Genomic DNA, 15,456 nt, shown 5'->3' on the forward strand with positions numbered 1-15,456 from the left:
TAGGATTGAGCATTCTTTGGGTATATGCCAAATAGTGGTATATGGGCGGGTATATGCCTGGGTCTTTTTTTGGTTGGTTGGTTGGTTGGTTGGTTGGTTGGTTTGGTTTTTGTTTTGTTTTGTTTTGTTTTGTTTTGTTTTGTTTTTTGAGATAGGGTTTCTTTGTGTAGCCCTGGATGTCCTGGACTCACTTTGTAGACCAGGCTGGCCTCAAAGTCACAGCGATCCTCCTGCCTCTGCTTCTCTGAGTGCTGGGATTACAGGTGTGTGCCAACCATGCCTGACTATGCCTGGGTTATAAGGTGGATTTTCTGATTTTCTATATTGATTATTGATTTCTATATTGAATTTTCTATATTTATTTCCATAGTGGCTATATATGTTTACACTCCCACCAGCAATGGAGGAGTGTTCTCCTTGCTTCTTGTCCTCACCAGCATGAGCAAGTAATGGCATTAGAGCATAGAAGTATCAATGACCAATCTAGACATTTCTAGTTTCTACAAGTGACCAATCTTCAAAATCTTTTAAAAATGACGATTGGAAGGTGGGAGTGCTAGAAAGATGTCTCAGTGGTTTAGGGTGCTAACTGCTGTTCCAGAGGACCCAGGTTCAATTCCCAGCACCCACATGGCAGCTCACAACTGTAATTCCAAGATCTGACACCTTCACACAGATATACGTGCAGGCAGAACACCAGTGCACATAAAAGAAAAATACATAAATCATTTTAAAGAATGATGATTGGTTTCCTTCTTAGCACTAGTACAGTTGTTTCACAGTTGATTTGCAAAAATCACCCCATGATTATTTGTTTTTCTTTAAAACTGATTGTATACTTTGACTTATGAATACTTTGTACTAATATAGGTCCCATTATATGCTAATTTTCCCTAACCTCTATATAGTCTAGGTTTTTTAGTGTTGGGTTCACAAACATTCTCAGTTTGAATGCCATTCAGATTAGCTCTTATAATGTATGCTTTGAATTACATAAATTCCCCTGTATTAGTTCTCTGTATCTTACAAATAATGATAAATTATAAATTCAATTTTTGTTTAGTTTTGTTTTGGGATTTTGAGACAGGGTATCCTGTGGCTCAGGCTGACCTCCAATACACAATTTAGCCAAGGCTGGCCTTGAACTTCTGATCTTCCTGGTTCCACCTCCCAACTGCTCAGTTTATTCAGTACAGAGAATGGAAGGCAAGCCTTCATGCACACTAAACAAGCTTTATCTACCCACTAAGCTTTATCTCCAGCCTGTAATTTTATTCTATATAGTTCAAAATACTTTCAAATTTTTGAAACTTTTTTGATCTATGTACTAGTAGGAGTGTATTGGTTACTCTGAAATATGCCAGCTATCATTTTATATATGATATATAAGATTAACTTTATTGTTATCTAAGAGCATACTTTATGTGATATGTATTCTTTTTAATTTGTTAGGATTTAGTTTTGGCCTTGAATGTTGTTTATTTTGGTGAATGATTTCGTGAGCTTGAGAAGAATGTGTATTCTACTATTGTTTGATGGAGTATTTTTATGTCATTTAGACACAAATGATTGATTATTCCATCCATATCCTTATTTATTTTCTGCCTCTTGTTTCAATTAATTACTAATGAAGTGGTTCTGAAAGTCTCCAACTTTAATAGAGGATTCTTCCATTTATTTCTTGCTGTCCATCAGTATTTACCTCAACCATTTTTAGTTTTTGTTAAGTGTGTACATGTACACATTACTATTGTCATGTGTTTTAGAATTGTTCACGTCATTATGACAGTGGCCCTCTTTATTTCTGTTATATTTTCTTAATATAAATATTGTTTTTTAAGATCAATAAAATTACTAGTTTTTAAAAATTAATTTTGATTACTATTACTATGGTATACATTCCTCTATTTTCCTTTAATCCATTCTGTGTTTATACTTAAAGTTGGGTCAAGGTGCTTGTTAATCCACTCTGACCATTTTTGCTATTTTTTAATTAATATTGACCGTACATGTAACACTGTTTTCTGTTGACTGTCGAGCTGATACTAAACATTTATAGCTAATCTAAGTCTACTTTCATATAATATAACATTGTGCTGTTGCATGGGTAGCATAAAGAATAGTATTTCCAGTGCAGTCCTTCTATCTCTTATGTATTATTCTCCTTCATTTTCTTTATTCATGAGCTCTGATTATCAATACATTGTATTATTTTGAAGAATCTGATATATTTAAGGTTAAATAATAAAAACAAATGACTGTATTACATGAATTTATTTTTCTCTTATAAATGTTTTACTTTCCTTTAAAGATTTGGTCTCTATCACTTTTCTTCTTTTTGATAAACTTTTAAAAATAGTTCTTAGAAGCCACAGATCATGACAATTAATTCCTTCAAATTTTACTTTTTGCAAAGCATTTTTCCTCCATTTTTAAAGGAAATTTTCACTGGGTGCAGAATTCTAGATTGTGGGTTTTATTTAACTCTACAATTTATGTAGTTTACTTCACTGTCTTTCTGTTTGAATGCTTTCAGAAGAAAAGCCCAGTGTTATTTCTATCTGTTCTTCTATAGGTAAAGTGTTTTTTCTTCAGCTTCTTCTTCTTTTTTGCTGGGGATGGGGTTTGAGACAGGGTTTTTCTGTGTAGCCCTGGCTGTCCTGGACTCATCAGGCTGACCTTGAACGCTCAGTGATCCGCCTGCCTCTTCCTCCCCAAGTGCTAGGGTCAAAAGCAAACCCCACCTTGCCCAGCTTCCTTCAGCTTATTTTGACTTATCTTTGTCTTTGATTTACTGTGGTTTGAATGTGATAGACCATGGTGTAGATTTTATTTCTCCTGCTTGTTCTATAAGCTTTCTATATCTCTGGTTTAATGTGAATAATTTTGGGAAAAAATTAACTGTTATGACATCATATATTTCTTTTTCTATTTTATCATAATATTCTTGTTGTATGTGTAACAGCTTTTGAAACCGTCCCACAGTTTTGAATATTCTCTTCTACTTTTTTCCCATTATTTTTGCTTTCTCCATTTCACTTTGTCAAGTTTCTATTCAACCATGTCTTCAGGTTCACTAAATTTTTTATTGTGTCATGCCTATCAATTAGCCCATTGAATATTTATGTGTTATAGTATGTTTCATTTCTAGTCTAACCTTTTGGTTCTTCTTTATGGACGGTCTTTTCTCTCTTCATAGATTACCCATCTGTTCTTATATGCAGTCTTTTTTTTCCACTGAAACAAGCCTTTAACATATTAATAATTTTAAATGTATTGTTTGAAGTCTGGCCTGGTGCTACAGGGCTGTGATTTCAGTTGTTTGGGAGGCTGAAGCAAGAGGGCTTATAAGTTTAAGGCCAGAACTATCTAAGTCTTGTTCTAGTGCTTATTTTGACTATTTGGATTTTCATTATTGCCTTTAGCATGCGTTGTAATTTTGTTTTGGAAATCTGAATATGATATGTTGAGCAAAAGGTAGGTAAATAGGCCTTTAGTGTGACGTTTTATATTTATATAGGTAGAAATTGTCTGTGGTCTGTTGTAGCTGTACATATCAGCTAAAATTTCCTATTTTGTCTCCTCTTGTTTTAATAGTTTTTTTAAAAATATTTTTATATCAATGTAACTCTGTAAGTGAACTCTATATGTGTGTATATGCCCATGAAGGAGCAAAGCAGGTACTGGAGTCTGAACTCTGGTCCATCAGGAAGAGCAACAAGTAATCCATCTCTCTAGCCCCTTTTTCTTAAAATCATTTTTTTGTTAACCCTTTGTTTTTGGTCTTTACTAGAGTGTTCTTTTTAAGAAAGATTTGTTTCTTTGCATTTTATTAGTATGAGTATTTTATCTGTATGTTTATGTGCACCGTGTGTAGCCCTGGTGCCTGCAAGAGGCTTGAAGGAGTTGAATCTCCTGAAACTAGCATTACAGATTTTTGTGACTCTCACATGAGTGCTGGGAACAGAACCCAGGTCCCCTACAAGACCAACAAGTGCTCTTAATTACTGAGCCATCTCTCCTTGAGTTGAAGACTCTTCAGTGTAATCCCTTGCTATTGTGAAGGAACTCTAATGATGTGGTTGTAGGTGGTTTAGAGAAAATACTTCTATAATCTTATGATCATGGAATGAGTTTCTGACCCTTTGATGTGGCCTATACAATTGCTTCTCAGCTTTCACCTCTGCCATTAGGTTAGACAGGAAGGCTTGAGAGGTAGATGTGGGTATCTCCCATCTTCAGGGCTTATTATATATTTATAAAACTCAGTAATTTCCCTTGAGGCAAGACTTTGTTAATGAGAACTCAATAGTCTGGGCATATGTCAAAACTTTTACCTTTACCCCTCACCCTACTTTAAATAATGAGGGAATTTTTTTCTCTTGTAATGCTTGATATTGAAGGCTTGTTCCCCAGGCTATGGCATCACTGGAATATGGTTGAACTTTTAAGAGTTACAGTTTATTTGGAAATCTTCTCATCATATGTGATCTCGATCCCTCTTCCCTTTTATCCCGCCACTCTCCTTCTCTTTCCTGGCCTTCATGAGTTGAGTAGTTTGTTCCACTGCGTACACCCACCATGATGTACTTATCGTCACAAGCCAAAGCCCAGTAGTGCCAAACAATCATAAATGGAAAGCTCCAAGACTGTGATCCAAAGTCAACATTTTCTCTAATTGAGTCAATCAGCCTCAGTATATTTTCATAGATAATATGACTTACAAGTCATGGAAGTAGAGTCTCATCTCTTGGTATAGTCCTCCCTGTCTCCATCAATTCCACTTTACGTTTACCTGTGGGTTTTGTTTTGTTTTGTTTTGTTTTGTTGGTTATAGATATAGCTTCTCCCTCAAAGTTTTGATTTTGTACACACATTTATCTCTCAAGTTTTGTGGTGACAGATAGCCCTCTGATTTCAATTCTCTGTTAGATCCAAGAAAAGTTGTGCTATTCAGTCTAGCTTTAACAATTTTGAGCATAAGAGTGATCTCTATATTCTTTATGTACCAAACAGGAAACTAGGCATCCTACTTTATCCCACATTCCTAATGTGAGATAACTCACATTAGCAATTAATCAAAATGCTAATGTTGCTTTAAACAAATTAATGAAGAAAATAAAAACATCATGTAACTTTTATAAGATGCTTACATTGGGGCTCTTTTTGTTGTTAAATATCAGTCTGATATACTCCTCAATTTTGTCTCCTAGAAGACTTACATTAAAAAATGTTTTTACTAGATTTGATTATTAGAGGTAAGGCTATATAATCCAATTGCTTGTCCACGTTCTTTAATTTGTTTTTGTTTCTCTACTCCAGCTATGAAACCAAATAAAAGGTTTTCTTGTGGCTATTTTGACCCATAGATTTTTGGCTTGTCTGCAGCCTGTTTTAGGTATCTGTTATTTGACAACAAAATGCAGACCCTTTATTTCCTTATCTTTATCACGCTTATACTTTCCTGATCAAACTCTTATGTTGAGTAAAGCACTAAATTTCTTACAAGTATAATATGCTTCACTTTCATATGGAGCTTTGTTGTACATGTTATTCATGCAAATCATTTGTACATCTTGGCTCACCTTGTCAAAGTCCATATTATATGCTTCAAGAATCTGATTTGATAGGTTGTTTTCTGTTCTGGTTACCCTTTAGTACCCAAAGTAACTTTTAAAGATGTTTTTCATTTATTTAATTATTTGTGTGTACACAGGTGTGTGCATGCATGAAAGGTCACAGTACAAACTGCTGGAGAGTTCTCTGCTTCTATTGTGTAGGTCTCAGGGATTGAAGTAATGTTTGTCAAACTAGGTGTCAAGTGCCTGTACTCACCAAATCATCTTGTCAGTCCCCCAAAAGTAAACTTTATATGTAAGTGTGCTAGCTAGTTTAATGTCAACTTGACACAAGCTAGTCATCTGAGAGAAGGGCACCTTAATTGAAAAAATTCAGTCAGGCACAGTGGCACACATCCTTAATTCCAGCACTTGGAAGGCAGAGGTAGGAGGTTCTCTATGAGTTCAAGGCTACCCTGGCCTACAAAGTGAGTCCAGGACAGCCAGGGCTATTACACAGAGAAACCCTGTCTAAAAAACAAAAATCAAAAAAGGAAGGAGGAAGGAAGGAAGGAAGAAAGAAAAAGAAAATTTTTCTCTATAAAAATGGGCTGTAGGCAAGGCTGTACAACATTTTTTAAATTAGTAATTGATAGGAAAGGAGGACCCAGCCCATGGTAGGTGCTGCCCCTGGACTAGTAGTCCTGGGTTGTATAAAAAAGCAGGCTGAGCAAGCCAGTAAGCAGCACTCCACTGTGGTCTCTGCATCATCTCCTGCCTCCAGGTTCCTGTCCTATCTACTTCCAGTGATGTACTGTGGTATGTGATTTGGAAGTTTGAATGAAATAGTCTTCTACCCCCATGTTGCTTTTTTGTCATGATGTTTTCTCACAACAATAGAAACCTTGACTAAGACAGTAAGCTAGAAGAATTTTATTTATATGATAGAAAGCTTTGTTTATATTTATGGTTTTTTTGAGAATTTTATATATGAATACTGTATTTATGTCGTTTCCACACAACAGTTTCCCCACCACAACTCCTCCTGGATGCTCCCTAGTCCCTTTCAACTTCATGACTTCTTTTAAGGGTTACATATGCTTGCATACTTGCACACATGTGTGTATCTATAAATACAACTTGCTGTTTCTATTTAATGTTGCTCATATGAACATGGCTTGAGATTACATAACCTATCAGGGGTCATCCTAGAGAAGACTGATTTTTTTCCTCTCCTAAACAGTCATTAATTGCCTGTAGCTCTTCATCTAGGAAACAGAATTCTTTTAAGACATTTGCTTTATTACTGAAACCTAATTTTAGTGAGTTAAGTACTTACTTTAGAAATCATCAAAGATTTTTATGTTTGAGCTTTGGATATCACTGTGTTTTTGTTTTATGTTTGCCTCGGTTTCCACCCCCCCCCCCAAATGAGAATAAAGACTTCAATTGTGTAAAGGTCCTATTACAACCTGATGGTCCTTACAAATCATATAACAACCTTTGCTCTCTCTTTTTTCATTGTTTTGTCCTGCTCATCACATATCCCTTTAGTATTACTGGTCTTTATTTTCCCCCTCCTTTTGTGACTAGAGAGGTAGTTAACAAAGGAACAAAATTCTCTTTCACTTTTTCAGATATTCATTCTTTCTTGGCAGCAGTATGTTCAGTGCCCTTAGTTAACAGAGGCCGTAATGAACAAAATTAATTATTGAAGACTTCAGTTATTAAAGAGTCTGAGAGAATCAGGTTCCTTACATGCTATAGTTAATACTTTCATGATTAGAAAAGAGAAAGTCATAATTAACTCTGACATTTGAGCTACTAAGCAAACTGACCATATTGGCCAGTAGTTTTGGTATCATACAGATACAGCATGTATTTGGCTGTTCTTAGACCAGCTTCTGCTGCTACAATGGAGTATCTGAGACTACTCGGTTTTGATGCCCAGTGTTGTGGCACTTGTCTTTAATCCCAGCACTAGAGAGGCAGAGACAGGTAGATCTCTATGAGCTGGCAGTTTACATTGTGAATTCCAGGACAGCCAAGACTAGAGACAGAGAGAGACAGAGAACAATAACATCTTGTTTGAGTTCATGGTTCTGAAGGTTTGGAGGTCCCAAAGCATCTGGTCATCTTCTGCCAGTGGCCTCATGCTGCCTCAACTCTAGGAGACACAAGGGAGGACAAATGGATATGTATAGAAGTTACAAGCAGTTGCCTTGCTTTATAGCAGTTCATTCTTAGGACACCTAATACAGCTCCACAGTATCCTCCAGAATCATAAGCATTTAACACAAGACCTGTACGAATCCTTCTCAGGATCCTACTCTTCTTATAAACAGTTTCCAAATAATGCCATAGTGATGAGTAAATTCCCACCTAAGAAAGGATTTCTCTATGTAGCCACGGCTGTTGGGAACTTGCTCTGTCAGCCAGGCTGGCCTTGAACTCATAGCAATCGATCCACCTGTCTCTGCCTCCTGAGTGCTGGGATTAAAGGCGTACACCACCACACCTGGCGGGAGACAGACTGTCTTAGTCACTAGTCTACTGCTTTGAAATGACACCATGACCAAGGCAGCTCTTATAAAAGTATTTTGAATTGGGGGCTTGCTTACAGTTTCAGAGATTTAACCTATTATCATCATGGTAGGGAGCATTAGAACATGCAGGTACTACATATTGATCTGTAGCCAGAGACAGAGAGACAGAGACAGAGAGAGATTGAGATTCTGGATTTCTCAATTTGGCATGGGATTTTGAAAGCTTAAAGCCCACCCCAAGTGACGTACTTCCTCCAACAAAGCCACACTTCCTAATCCTGGTGACTTAAGCATTCAAATATATGAGCCTATGGGGGGGGCATTCTAACTCAAACCACTATATTCCTTATAGGCTTGTAGTCAAATCATAATGCAAAATGCATGTAATCCAACTTCAAAAGTCCTCGTAGTTTTTCACATTCTTTGCAATGCTTAAAAGTCAAAAGGTCAGTCTGTTCTGAGACTCAGGCAACTCTTAACAGTAACTCCCTCTAAAATCAAAAGCAGAAAACAAATCACATACTTACAAAATAGAATTGCACAAGATATACATTACCATTCCAAAAGAGATGAAAGGGAGCGTAGTAAGTAAATAGTGGACTAAAGCAGGACAAACTCCCAAATTCTATATCTCCTTGTCTGGTACTCTTCAGATATGCAACTCTTTTCACTGTTGTTGACAGCAACATACTTCTCTCTCTTGGCCTGGTTCCACACCCAGTCTGCAGCTCTCCACAGCAGGTATCCCATGGCTCCGACATCTCCAATATCTTGAGGTCTCCAAGACAATCCAAGCTTCACGGCTTCACGCAATGGCCTCTCTGGACCTCCATGCAGGGACATCTCTGACACACGCCTGGCTTCATTGAAGGAGAGTCCACACCCTTTTCTTGTGTTCTTGACTCTAAAACTAGAACCATGTGCCCAAAGCTGCCAAGTTCTGCTGCTTGCTGAGACTGAAATTTGACCCCTAATTTAATTACATTTGCATTAGCTTTCTGTTTTTCTTGGTTTCTTTAAGTGATTAAGCTTTCCTTTGGTTCATTTTCATAATATGGAAGCTTAGCTTGGTAAGGTCTTGCCCTGAGGTCACCACTCCCTTTATTCCATTTAAACTTTTTATCTCCTTGAGCACTGGACTTGGCTCCAACACTACTTTTCCTGTGCTCCTTCTCACCTCAAACTGTACATTGTATATTTTTTCCCTACTCAGCTTGCTCTTTTTCATTATAGAGCTCCATAAGAGTGACTACCAGTAACCAAGCAACACTGTCAGTACTGGGCTGTCTTGAAATCTCCTGTGCCCACACCATTAATCCAAAAGTCTACAATTTAGCTTCAGGCAGACTTTTAGGACAAGGGCAAAAATCAGCCTTATTCTTCACCAAAATGTCACAAGAACAGTCTCTAGGCCACTTACCAGTATTTTTCCCCTCAAATGCCTTGTGCTGGGTCCCCACAGTTCAAATTTCCCTCAGTAGTAGCTATTATACATGCTCCTACTAGGATGGCCCATTAAGCGCCACTTAGAGTGTCCATCTGCTTTTCTTATCCAAAGTTCCAAAGGCTTCTATATTCCTCTAACAAAACACATGGGCAGGCCTTGTCACAGCAATGCCCTGCTCCCTTCTGTCTTAGTCACCATTCTACTGCTGTGAAGAAATACCATGGCCAAAGCAGCTCTTATTTTTTTTACAAAGCATTTAGTTGGGAGCTTGCTTGCAATTTCAGAGATTTAGTCTATAATCATGGTGGGGGCATGTCAGCACTCATCCTGATCCATATTTAAACCACACCATGATATGTTAATTTTATCTTTTTCTTAATTCTGTTCTCTTAGTAATTAGTATGATCAATTTTATATTTTTGTGTTAAAAATTAAATGAATTCCGTTTATTTTGTTTGTTTGTAGTAGGGTATCACTATGTAGTCTCAGCTGGCCTCAAACCTGTGATACTCCTGAACAGTCCCTCAGGTACTGAGATTACAGGGATGAGCCACCCTGCCCATCTGAGTTGAGTTTGTTACGGATAATGGCAGTCCTGGGAATTCAAGACTAAGCAAGTCTCTTTATTTTTCTAATACTTAAATTATTGTACATTGCAATGACAAATTAAATGCATCTTTTTACATGTTTATAATCTAGTAAGAATCAGTTTCTTCCTTTGAGGAAGAAAATAGAGATAAGAAACATGGAAGAACATTATATATTATTATTTTCATGTATGTTCTGTGCCTAGGAAGCCAAGTCTATTGTGACCCATGACAGACAGTACTGGTTATACAGCTCTCTGGTTTTACACACACACACACACGCACACACACACACACACACACACACACACACACACACACACACACACACCAGGCATCTACACATACAAGCACACACTGCCAGTCAGGATGCTGATAAGTGCCTTCACCCTCAAAAATCTTTCTTTTGTTACTCTAGTCTAGAATCCTACCAGCTGGAAACACTGATCTTTCCTTTCATTATAGTTTTTCCCATCTTTAGTGTACCATTTTCTGTTGGCATAACAAACCACCCAAAGCTTATACTTCAGAAGGGAAAGATTGTTTAGCTCACTGTTTTGGGGATTGAAGAACAGACTGCAAATATCTTGCATTCAAAGCCTGGTTCTTTTAACAACATGGTGGATGGCATATTAGCAGAAATAAAAAGAAGTAGGGAGGAGAGAGGACATGATAATATTGAAACCGGAGAGATTAAGGGGATAGGCTCATTCTTTAAAAAGCAAAAACAAGTTGTATTATTCTTTGAGAATTTCATACAATATTTTGCCAGTTTTTTATTTTCTTTTACTATTTTTATTTTGGGGATATGATTTAATTACAACATTTCTCTCACTTCGCTTTTCTCCCTCCAAGTGTTCCCATATACTCCTCCTCACTCTTTTTAAATGGCTTCTTTTTTCACTAATTGTTATTATATGCATATATATAGATATAGATATTCCTAAATATAATCTGTTCAGTCTGTATGTTACTTGTATGTATATTTTTAAGGCTGACCATTTCTCTGCCTCAAATGTTTTTCCACTCTAATGATCTTTTTTTCTAGCTTATGACTTATCTCTATATTCATATCCCCATATATACACATACATAAATATTTGGGGGTAGGTTTTTTTTTCAGACAGGGTTTCTCTGTATAGCTTTCACTGTCCTGGAACTCTCTGTACACCTGGCTGGCGTCAAACTCAGAGATCCGCCTGCCTCTACCTTCCAAATGCTGGTATTAAAAGTGTATGCTGCTGCTGCCACCACCCAGTCATATACATGAATATTAAAAGCTACAATCCAGATATGAATGACAACATGTAATATCTGCCTTTCTGCGCCTGTGTTGAGTCACTTACTAATCTAATTTCTGGATCCTTCCATTTAACTACAAATTTCATAATTCAATTTTTCTTTGTTGCTCAGTAAAATTCTATTGTATAACATTTGCATTATCCATTCATCTGTTGATAAACATCTAGGCTAATTCCATTTCCTTGTTATTGTGAATAGAGCAGCAGTAAATATGTATGTGTAAGTTTATTTGTGGTAAGATACAGATTCTTTTGTGCATATAGCTGGTTCATATGGTAGTCCTATTTTATATTATGTTTAGAAAGCTTTATACTGATTTCTAAAATAACTCCACCAGTCGACACACCTAGCTGTGGAAAAATATTCTTTACCTCACATCTTTACTAGCATATATTGCAATTTGCTTTCTTGTTTAAAAACATTATTTTGTGGTGTGTGTTCTGTGGTCATATTTGTGTGAGAGGACATGTATTTCATATGGTCATCATGTGAAAGTCAGGGGATAGTCCTAGGTATCAGTTCTCTTCTTCCTCCTTGTTTGCTGCTGAGCTGTGTGATTTTACTCACCAAGCCATCAGTTATTTTCTTGTTGATACCCATTCTGACTGGAGTGAGATGGAATCTCAACATAGTTTTAACTTGCATTTCCCAGGTAACTAAGAATGTTAAACTCTTCTTAATAAGTTTAATGTTCTTTGTATCCCTCATTTTGAGAACTGTCTGGTCATTTCATTAACTCATTTATAGATTGCACTTGGGTGTGTATGTTGCTGTTTTAGTTTTGCAGCTTATATATTCTAGATATTAAACTTCTGTTTGAAGTATCTTTTGAGAACTGTTCATTTCATTAACCCATCTATTGATTGGTAGTTTGGATTTTGTGCATATGTGTTTAGTTTCGTAATTATTGATACATGATGTACTCTTTCTTTGTTCGATATATTTAGTAATGTTTCAGCTGGTATGCCATGAGGAGTTCCTGTTCTGATCTTGTCTGTTTTGTGTTCTGTGTGCTTCTTATATCTGTATGCATGTTTTCCCTTAGTTTGGGGGAAGTTTTCTTCCATAATTTGCTGAAGATCTGGTCTGTCATTGACCTGAATTTGCTCTCTCATCTATGGCCATAGTTTGAAGAGTTGGTGTTTGCATCATCTCAAATTTAGTGCCTGTTCCTTTCATCTGTTCACTTTAAAAAAAAATAGTCTTTGTCAGCCAAGGCTACACAGGGAAATCCTGTCTTGAAACCCGCCCCCCCCAAAATAGTCTTTGTATGTGTAGTCTAATTTTCCTACTTTATCTTCAAGTCCTGATATTCTGTCTTCTACTTTATCCTTTCTATTTGTAAAACTTACCTCAGGAGTTTTTTTTTTTTAAACTGGGTTATTGAGTTTTTCATTTCATTTCAATTTAAGTTCTCTTCTGTATTTCTCTTTATTGAATTGAGTTTTCAAAACAGGGTCAGAAGAAGTACACACAAAGAACCACAAACTTTGTGATGCTTAAGCAATTCTGTACCTTGATTATGGTAGTGTTTATTTGAATTGAGACATAAGATAAAATGCATAGAAACAAAGCTGGGTACAGTGGCGCACACCTGCAATCTCTACACTCAGGGAGGCAGAGGCAGGCGGAATGCTGTGAGTTCAAGGCCAGCCTAGTCTACAAAGCCAGTACAGGACATCCAAGGCAACACAGAGAAACCCTGTCTAGAAAAACCAAAAAATAAAAATAAAATAAATAAATGCATAGAAACACATGCATCATGCTCACATATGTGTGAATTCAGGTTACATATGTTTAAAACAGAATGAGTTCTATATTTTCTTTGCTACTAACGCACCAATGTTAACTTCCTAGTTTTGATACAGAACTAGAGGAATATTAGGTATCATGGGAGTTGCTGTCTGAAAGGTAGGTAGATCTTGCTCAACTCTCTTCCTGTGAAGATACAACTGTTTCAAATAAAGGTTCATTGAATGGTTCCCATTTGTCCAGATGGTCTAAGTCTAGTTGTGCTGAAGGTGGAATAATATGGAAAGCCACTTGACACTCCTTGCCCCTACTTATCACCAGGCCAGGAAACTCACACAAATGTACCAATGCAAGATCTATATGGAAAAAAAGAAAAATCCTACTTTATTAGTATCTTTCTCCCCTTTGTAAGTACATATATATCTTTGCTGTTTGAGAGTACGTTTATGGGAAAATTGACAGTCTTCAGTTATATTTAGTGTTAGTGCTTGTTCTTAGCACTTTGCTAACTATGCTGCTTCTGCCAATAACAACACAGGACAGATGACATTCACATGTTCTGCATACTTACAGGAATGTGCTCCCCAAATTGACCAAACCAAAAAAACAAAACAAAACAAAACAAAACAAAAAACACGTTTTCAAGAAAGTAAAATAGTCCAACTTTAATATGTTAAATCCTGCCATTAGTCACTGTAGCTGTGCCAAAAGTATAATAAACTGTGATTTAAGAGAATTACATAGTTGTTTTAACTATTACTTTTCTTTCTACTTAAGAAAATGTATTAGAATGAAGATGAGGAAATTTGACCTCACTATATGGAAAATCTAGAACCATCTAAATTTCATTTAAATTACTCATATATAATTTACAAATGAAAATGACTTCAATAGTGTATTTGAAAACAGTCATTTCAAGTTATAAAGGTAATAAACTGTATAGGCCCTGCCTTATAAGCAACTGATACAGCTGTGGCATACTAGAAATCTCTCTGACTTTAAGTGCCAGGCTTCAACTTTAATCTCACCTCTGCTGCTTACCATTCATGTCATTAAACCTATAGCACCTGCCTTTCCTCGGATAGTGAGTATATCTCACACACACACACACACACACACACACACACACACACACATGCATTATGCACACAGTTCGTAATTGTGTCATGAGAGTGACAACATTGAAATATAAACTATAAAAATAGGTGTTAGAAAATGAGCTACAAGTGTCTAAGAAAGTATTATGAATGATAAGAGACTCAGATTGACAATGCTTTGGAAAGTGGAAAGATATTGGGAAAGAGTGACTAGTTAGAAACCTTAAATTTTTAAGTATGGTACCATACCATAGTACTACATTCTTTTGTTTTGTTTTATTTTGTTTTTCAAGACAATGTTTCTCTGTGTAGCCTTGGCTGTCCTAAACTCACTTTGTAGACCAGACTGGCCTCGAACTCACAGTGATCACCTGCCTCTGCCTCTGGACTGCTGAGATTAAAGGCTGCGCCACCACGCCTGGCTTCCATAGTGCTACATTCTTAAGAGCATATTCCACCAGCTATTTATATTTTAATGTTATTGTTTAATGTTGGCATAATTAATTGAAATATTGATTGGTATGAATTACATTGCTTCTATTAGGAAATAGCTAATTCTGATATGTTCAACAAGAGAGTAGCATAGCAATAAAGCAGGTGGTGTCTTTTCATTGTGTTTAATAGGCCTTATTCATTGTTTGCATTTGTTTTTAAGTCTATAGTTTAATCTTTTCAAAATTACTTTGGTAGTCTGATAAATTTCCTGAACCTAAGTGTCGCTTTCTGCATTAGGAGTATTTTAGTATATTCTAAAAGAGATATAGGGCAAATGAAATCATTTGATGTTTGCTAGGTTTTGCTTTGTATGATGGTAGAACAAAAATTCTTGAAGGCTAAGCAGATCTATCAGTGGAAATTTTTTCTCCAGTAGTAAATCAATCATAGATAGTTGTCACTTTTCAGTTTTTATAATCCTTTTTGGTATATAATTTCAGTTTCACCTTGTCTGATAAAAATATCACATTAAAATATTTATCATCTCCTATATACAAATCATTATACTCTATATGGGTAGGACAAAAAGAGTAATATGAGGTAGGCCTTCAAAGATATAATTGGAAAGAAAATTATATACACAGATCACTATAATGTAAAAACAGCTGCTAAGTGCTGTGAGCTCTGTAGGATTTCAGATTACAGAAAACGTTTTGTAGCAGCTGATCAAGG

General features: G+C 36.3%; 1 protein-coding gene across 2 annotated transcripts in view; it reads left to right on the forward strand.

Annotated features, from left to right (window-relative positions):
• The window catches only part of ABCB7 (ATP binding cassette subfamily B member 7), a 121,918-nt gene that overhangs the window by 81,073 nt on the left and 25,389 nt on the right, over positions 1 to 15,456 (forward strand). The window lies entirely within an intron of this gene.

This window comes from Acomys minous (genome assembly GCF_964271855.1).
Source record: "Acomys minous genome assembly, chromosome: 7".
In the NCBI taxonomy this organism is placed as follows: Eukaryota; Metazoa; Chordata; class Mammalia; order Rodentia; family Muridae; genus Acomys; species Acomys minous.